Source organism: Suricata suricatta, chromosome 12, assembly GCF_006229205.1.
Source record: "Suricata suricatta isolate VVHF042 chromosome 12, meerkat_22Aug2017_6uvM2_HiC, whole genome shotgun sequence".
Classification (NCBI taxonomy): Eukaryota; Metazoa; Chordata; class Mammalia; order Carnivora; family Herpestidae; genus Suricata; species Suricata suricatta.
Genome location: NC_043711.1, coordinates 80277324 through 80286180, shown reverse-complemented (window position 1 = coordinate 80286180; position 8857 = coordinate 80277324). Strand labels below are relative to the sequence as shown.

At 40.0% G+C, this 8857-nt stretch overlaps 1 pseudogene; it reads right to left on the bottom strand.

Annotated features, from left to right (window-relative positions):
- Window positions 1-380: 380 nt before the first annotated feature.
- LOC115274122 lies at window positions 381-1141 on the bottom strand (annotated as a pseudogene).
- Window positions 1142-8857: the final 7716 nt, after the last annotated feature.

Sequence of the window (8857 nt, the reverse complement as noted above, 5' to 3'; positions counted from 1 at the left end):
AAGGGCTGTCCAATGGTTACTGAATTAAAAAACATGACTAAATAAAAACAAACCCCACACACACTCCCCCCCCCAAAAAAAACAAAACCAAAAAAAAAACTAAAACAAAAACAAAACCCTAAATGTCCCAGATTATTCTCCAGAGTGGATGGAGCCCCGGGAGCAGCTTCAACAACCCACATTAGTCTGTTACAGAGTCATCACAAGCATGCCTTGCTTTTAAACAAAAACAAAACAAAGGGAAAAAAATTTTTTTTGAAATGACAAAACAAAAGCTAGTACTAACCACCTTTCTGACAATACACGATTACTCAAGTTAACAAGTACTGAAGGGGAGAAGGGGCTGTCTCACAAGAGTGCATGTGGCTAGGTGCAGGGCATTTGTCATTATTGCAAAAACGAATTTTAATTTTTAATCTTTAGTTTGATTTAACATTGCTTTTAGTGCGGTGCTGACCCCAGCTGTACGGAAGGGCTCTGGCGACGTTCATAGCAGCACACACCTGCGGGTCTTCTTCGGTTCTGGAGGCTCCAGGGCAGCCAATATTGCTTCCTCAAATACATTCTTTAGGCCTTTCTGTGTGAGTGCAGAGCACTCCACATACTTGACAGCCTTCAGGTCACGGGCCAGCTTCTCGGCTGTCTCTGGAGTGATCGGCTTCTGTTTGTTCTTGGCAAGTTTCTCAATCGTAGGGGGGTCATCTCGGAGATCAATTTGGGTCCCAACAAGCAAGAAAGGAGTCTTTGGACAGTGGTGAGTTCTCTCAGGCACCCACTTCTCCTTCATATTTTCAAATGAGGATGGAGAGACCACTGAAAAACAGACTAGAAATACGTCTGTTTGTGGATAACTCAGCGGTTGTAATCTGTCATAATCCTCTTGCCCTGCAGTATCAAAAAGTCCAAGAGTATATGGCTCTCCACCAATCGTAACTGTGACTGCATAGTTGTCAAAAACAGTCAGTACATACTCCGATGGAAATTTGTTTGTTGTGTAGGATATCAGGAGACATGTTTTACCAACGGCACCATCACCCACAACAACACACTTAATTGTCTGCATTGCTGAAACAGTTTTGTATCCACTTTAAATATTTCAAGTTCAATGATGACCTCAGCTTCTCCTCCGGGGCGTTGGCAGCACTGCCCACAAGAGACTCTTAAATACTGAGAACAAACTGAGGTTTGATGCGGGTTGGGGGAAAGGGAAAATGAGAGATGGGCCTGGAGGAGGGCACTTGTTGGGATGAGCACTGGGTGTTATATGGAAGCCAACTTGACAATAAAGTATATTAAAAAATTTTTAAGAAATAAGATCTATAAAGAACTTACCAAACTCAACACCTGAAATATAAATAATCCTGTGAAGAAATGGGCAGAAGACATGAATAGACACTTTTCCAAAGAGGACATCCAGATGGCCAACAGACACATGAAAAGATATTCAACGGCACTCATCATCAGGGAAATAAAAATAAAAACCACACTGAGATACCACCTCACACTAGTCTGAGTGGCTAAAATTAACAACTCAGGAAACAACAAATGGTGGCAAGGATATAGAGAAACGGGAACCCTCTTGCACTGTTGCTGGGAATGCAAACTGGTGCAGCCACTCTGGAAACAGTGTGGATGTTCCTCAAAAACTTAAAAATAGAATTATCCTATGACTCATCAATAGCATTACTAAGAATCTATCTGAAGGATACAGGAGTGCTGATTCATAAGGGCACTAAGAGCCTAAATGTCCATCAAATGATGAATGGATAAAGATGTGGTTTATATACACAATGGAATACTACTTGGTGATGAGAAAGAATGAAATCCTGCCATTTGCAGCAATGGGGATGGAACTGGAAGGGATTATGCTAAGAGAAATAAGTCAGTCAGAGAAAGACAGATACCATATGCTTTCATTCATATGTGGAACTTGAGAAACTTAACAGAAGACCATGGGGGAAGGGAAGGGGAAAAAATAGTTACAGAGAGGGAGGAAGGCAAACAATAAGAGATTCTTAAATACATAGGGTTGATGGGGAGGGGGCAGGAGGTGAGGGGAAAATGGGTGATGGGCATTGAGAAGGGCACTTGGTGGGATGAGCACTGGGTGTTGTATGTAAGCGATGAATCACAGGAATCTACCCCCCAAACCAGAGCACACTGTGTATACTGTATGTTAGTCAACTTGACAATAAATTATATGTATAAGCAAACAAACAAATGAATAAACATTTTCTAAAAAATCTGTGTTTCTATGGAGGGGGGAGAATGAGGCCTAAAACCTCCTATTCTGCCATTTTACTGGTATTATCTCTCTAAATGATTTTCTAAATCTGTCTGTTCTATTTAGTTGGCATTTTTCTATAAAATCAAACTTTCCCTCACCAACTGGGCTATTTGGTTAACCTGATCCATCATTACAATGGGATGTAAAAAATAGAATTATCCTATGACAACGGAAAAGTCAAATAGATATGCAATTATTTTCCCCTTTTTACCAATTTTCAGAGTAAGAAGTAGTTCAGCAGTCATTTCAAATGGTAATGTAACATCCAAATGTTCTTGTTTTGAGGATCAACACGCATAAATTTTCATTGATTCAATATCCTTTTTTAAATGTTCATTTTACAAGTGCCTGGGTGGCTCAGTAGGTTAAGTGTCTGACTTCGGCTCAGGTCATGATCTCATGGTTCACAGGTTCAAGCCCCAGGTCAGGCTCTGTGCTAGCCACTAGCTCAGAGCCTGGAGCCTGCTTCGGATTCTGTGTCTCTTCCTCTCTCTGCCCCTCCTCTGTTCACGCTCTGTCTCTCAAAAATAAATAATAAAAAAAATTTTTTAATAAATAAAATGTTCATTTTAAATTTATATAATTCACTCTTTCCTGTGCACAGGTCAATGAATATTGTAAAATAAGCTTTATTTTAGTAGGGTTTTAGATTTACAGATAAAATTGAAGATAGTATAAAGAGTTTTCCTGTATCTTGCACCATGATTTTCTCGAATAAGATCTTATATTATTATGGTGCATTTATCATAATTAATGAACCAATATTGACACATTATCTTAGCTAAAGTCCATATTTTGTTTATATTTTCTTAGTTTTACCAAATGTCTTTTTGTGTTCCAAAATCCCATCCAGATACATTACAGTAAGCTGTTTTGTCTATTTCAGTGACTTTTGGCTATGATAGTTTCTCAGACTTTCCTTGGTTTGATGACCTTGACAGTTTTTAGAAATACTCATCAGTTATATTATTATAGAATGCCCCTCTATCTCTTCTGCACTGCTGGTGGGAATGAAAACTGTTGCAGCCATTCTGGAAAATAGTATGGAGGTTCCTCAAAAATTTAAAAATAGAACTACCCTACAACCCAGCAATTGCACTACTAGGTATTTATCCAAGAGATACAGGTATGCTGTTTCGAAGGGGCACATGCAACCCAATGTTTATAGCAGCGCTATTGACAATAGCCAAGGTATGGAAAGAGACCAATGTCCATTGACAGATGAATGGATAAAGAAGATGTGGTGTATATATACAATGGAGTATTACTTGGCAATCAAAAAGAATGAAATCTTGCCATTTGCAACTACGTGGATGGAACTGGAGGGTATTATGCTAAGTGAAATTAGTCAATCAGAGAAAGACAAATATCATATGGCTTCACGAATATGATGAATTTAAGATACAAAACAGGGGTGCTTGGGGGCACCCGAGTGGTTCAGTCAGTTAAGCGTCCGACTTCAGCTCAGGTCATGATCTCACAGTTCGTGGATTCGAGCCATGTGTCAGGCTCTGTGCTGACAGCTCAGAGCCTGGAGCCTGTTTCAGATTCTGTGTCTCCCTCTCTCTCTGACCCTCCCCTGCTCACACACTTTCTCTCTCTCTCTCAAAAATAAATAAAACATTTAAAAAATGTTTAAAAAGACACAAAACAGATGAACATAAGGGAAGAGAAGCAAAAATAATATAAAAACGGGGAGGGGGATGGAACATAAGAGACTCTTAAATACGGAGAACACACAGAGTTATGGAACAGGTTGTGGGAGGGGGATGGGCTAAATGGGTAAGGGCCATTAAGGAATCTACTCCTGAAATTGTTGTTGTACTGTATGCTAACTAACTTGAATGTAAATTTTTAAAAAATGAAAAAGAAAAGAATGCCCCTCTAATGGAATTTGTCTGGCATTTTTCTCATGGTTGGGCTGGGGTTATAGGATTAGGAGGAGGATCACAAAGGCCTCAGGCCATTCTCATCACTTCATATTAAGAATGCATGCAATCAACATGACTTGTCCTTGTGGATGCTGTCCTTGATCACCTGGCCACGGTAATTTTCATCAGATTTCTCCTCTTTTAAAAAAAATTTTTTTTAACGTTTATTTATTATTGAGAGACAGAGAGAGACAGAGCATGAGCATGGGAGGGGCAGAGAGAGAGGGAGACACAGAATCCAAGCAGGCTCCAGGCTCTGAGCTGTTGGCACAGAGCCTGAATGTGAGGCTCAAACCCACAAACAGTGAGATCATGACCCAAGCTGAAGTCGGAAGATCAACCGATGAACCACCCAGGGGCCCCTCCACTTATTAATTTATTAATACAAGTATAGACTCATGGATATTTATTTTATACTTTTTGGTTGTAATTCAATACTTCTAATTTTGAAAATTCTACCAGCTTTGGACATTACAAGCATTTTTGGCTGGCTTCTGTGCCCCTTTGACATACCCCCATTCAATTAAGTTATTTTAAGCACTTCCTTATATGCCGGTACTATGCGCTGCTTCCGGCTCACCTTACATAGTTACTGCCCACGTCCTAGAATCAACCATTTCTTTAAGGAGTCCTAGTTCCTTTTATGGAGAATGGTATTAGGGAACCAAAGTCTGGACACTAGATATTCCTACTGCTAAAGGGGTATCATTGCTTCTGAGACCTCTCAGCCAATAAAGCAAGACATCTATGTGTGCATATAAAACTATAGAACTTTATTAACTAGATAACAGTGCTTATATGTAGTTCCTTTTGCCTTTAGTCTTTTCTAATGTTTATTTATTTTAAGAGGGGAGCGAGGGGCAGAGAAGGAGGGAGAGAGAGAATCCCAAGCAGGCAACACATTGTCAGCCCTGAACCCCCTGAGGGACTGGATCCCACAAACTGTGAGGTCATGACCTGAGCCAACATCAAAGAGTGGGACACTTAACCGACTGAGCCACCCAGGTGCCCTCTTTTGCCTTTAGTCCTAAAGATTTTAGTCTTAAAAACTTTATTCATTCCCAACGTTATTTATGTCAGCCTTTATGCTGTCATCCCCTTCAGTGAGGCTGTTTCCCATGTTGTAATACAGATTAGATTCTTCTGTCATAGTCTACACTCCATCTTGGAATTCCTAGGTATCCCAAATGATTTTTTCTTTTTATTTCTTTAAATTTTAGGTAGTTATCATACAGTGCAATATTGCTTTCAGGAGTAGATTCAGTGATTCATCATTTACATACAACACCCAGTGCTCATCCCAACAAGTGCCCTCCTAAGTACCCATCCCCCATCGCCCACCCGCCTCCCTCTGTCAGCCCAGAGTTTGCTCTCTATCATTAAGGGTCTCTTGTGTTTTTCTTCCCCTCTCTTCTCTTTTTCCTCCTGGCTTCCTATATGTCCATCTGTTTTGTTTCTTAAATTCCATGTATGAGTGAAATCATATGGTATTTGTCCTTCTCTGATTGCCTTATTTTGCTTAACATAATACACTCTAGCTCCATCCACATTGTGGCGAATGGCAAGATTTCATTCTTCTTGATGGCTGAGTAATATTCCATCATAGCATTATGCTAAGCAAAATAAGTCAATCAGAGAGAGATAGCATTTCCCAAATGATTTTTTTCAAGTTTGCACACTCTTATTTGCATACTATGCCCTGAAGAATTTTATAGGTTTGGACAAATGCACAGTAGGTCACGTCTACTCTTAGTGTCCTGCAGAAGAGTTTCACCACCCTAAAACAGTATCTCTCAGTGTATGAGAATAAAAAATAAGCCACAGATGGAGAAATATTTGCAAATCACATATCTGACCAAGGACCTGTATCCAGAATACATAAGCTCAACAATGAAAATTCCATTTAAAAAATAAACAAGATTCAGGGGCGCCTGGGTAGGTCAGTCTATTAAGCGTCCAACTCTTGGTTTCAGTTCAGTTCATGATCTCATGGTTCATGGGTTCGACCCCATGAACATCAGGCTGACAGTGTGGCACCCGCTTGGGATTCTCTCTCTCTCTTTCTTTCTGCCCCTCCCCTGCTCACTCGCTCTCTCCCAAAATAAATAAATAAACTTTAAAAATAAAAAATAAACAAGATTCAGACACGTTACCACAGTTATAAGGATGACAAATAAGCATATGAAAAGACGTGGAACATCATTAGTCATTAGGGAAATGCAGATTCAAACCATAATGAGATACCTCTATACACCTAGTACAATAACTGAAATAAAAAATATTGGCAATACCATTGTCTTTCATTCCCAAACTTTCCATTTTTTTAAGACAGTTTTCATTCCTCTGCTAGAACCTTTACCCTTTCATTTAGTTCAAAACTGTTTACCTTTCATTCATGAGGCATGGTTATAATTCTGCTTTACTTTTTTATTTTTTACAATATGTTTTAATGTTTATTTATTTTTGAGAGAGAGAGACAGAGGGAGGAAGCAGGGGAAGGGAAGAGAGAGAGGGAGACAGAATCCCAAGCAGGCTCTCTATCATTAGCACGGACTCCCAGGTGGGGCTCGAACCCACGAACGGTGAAATCACGACCTGAGCCGAAACCAAGAGTCAGACGCTCAACGGACTGAGCCCCCCAGCAGCCCCTTTACTATCTGCTTTAAAGAATTTACCTGAGAGTGTTAATATCCAGGTAATTTAGGATTGCCATCTGTTGATGGTCTTTTCCCCCGAGAACAGGTCACATTTTCCCAGTTCTTTGTACAAGGGCAATTTGGGATACTTTAGGCACTTGAATGTTATGTTTTGAGATTGTGAGTTCTATTCAAAGTCCCTGGAGAATGTTGATCTTTTTTGGTTTTGACAAGCAATCAACTTCCGATTCAGATGGCTCACTCTGTCTTACTTTCTGTGGGTGGCAGTTCCAATGTCAGGTCCATTTTCAAAGAGTCTGCTGTCCTGTTTTGCATCTGTCTTGCACACGCACCCTTCATGGGTTAATCTAGGAACTGGGTATTTTTTTATATCATAGTTCAACACAAAAGCATTTGTTATTCCGCTCTGGACCTCTAACACGCATGCGCAGCTTGGGAGTAAGCCCAGGACGTGCGCCAACTCACATCCAGTAATGGTTTACCCTCTCCAGCTCTCCCCTAGGATACTTCCCTTTACATTCTCCGGATCCCAAGGTCCTTCTTGAGTTTTCTGGCTAGAAAGACAGGTTTCTGTTGGAGTTTTAGCTATAACTACTGTACAGTTATATGCCACTGAGATCATCCTGGGGGCAAAATGGTGAGGGGAATAAAACGGAGATTTCTTTTATACGCATTGGACCATAAAATATCCCTTTCCATGTTGTTTGTTTGTACGGAAAGATGAGTTTTTAAAATCAGAATTTTGCACCTTTGTTACCATGGCTGCCCTGAAGCTCCTCGGGGCTAGTCAGGGAGAGAAAAAGACAAAAACATGGAGATCTCCAATCCATACGTACACATTCTTTGGTTCACAGGGGACCCATTTTTTTCTGGTTCTCTGATCAGAAAGATAGCTTTCTCCAAAGGTTTTGCTTCCTACACCTGCTGTCCAGTTCTGCACCGAGGCTGCCTTTAGGTCAAAGCTGAGAGATAAAAGGACAAAAAATCCTTGAGAAAATCACCTTAGTGTGTCATCCCTTAGATTTTAATTCCCATCTCCAGCCCGCCTATTTCAACTCTTTCCTCAGGTAGTTGATTCTTGTATTCTTCCCAGAGTTGTAAGTTTTAATCAGTGGAAAGTTGGTTCTAGTGGACTTGTTTCAACTTGATTAGTACATGAAGTCACAATATACTTCTCTGATGTTCATATTGTCACAACTTTGGCCCGTAGGTAAACTTCCCACTGATTCTTGTGTCCTGTTTTGACCATATTAATTTTTGAGAGCTTCCTTCATAATCCCTAAAATGACAATTCCGTTTTATTAATAACATAGATGCTATAGGATTTTTCTTTGTTATAAAGAAAAGAGATTACTGGCATTTCCTTATTTTCCACACAAATAGAGGAAATAAAATGATATGCTGTTTCTTATTTCAACAAAATTTGGAAAGACTTCGATCATTTAAATTCATAACAATGCCTTGCAATAGATTGGCTAACCCCAGCAGAGAATTTGAAGCTGAGAACTACGAGCTGCCAAAGGAAGGGTGAGATTTAGTTCTGTTCGGGTCTCAAAGACACTTCAGGGTGGCTCAGTCAGTTTAAGCGTCTGACTTTAGCTCAGGTCATGATCTCACGATTTGTGGGTTCAAGCCCTGAGTCAGGCTCTGTGCTGACAGCTCAGCGCCTGGAGCCTGTTTCCAATTCTGTGTCTCCCTCTCTCTCTGCCCCTCCCCTGATCATGCTCTGTTTCTCTCTGTCTCTCAAAAAAGTAAAGAAAAACTTAAAAAAAAAAAAAAACCACTTCTAAAGAACTATTTCCTCAAGAACGTATAAAGTCATTGAGAAATTAAAAAGCAAATGTTATATTTGTTGCTGATTGTGGACTTATGGCTTTTGCCCCATGTATGTTCATGGAATATAGGTATATTCATGGGATACAGAGTTTTATTTGAGAAGCCATCAGCAATGATCTTAGAGGAAGAAACCTTGTTTCTGTCCT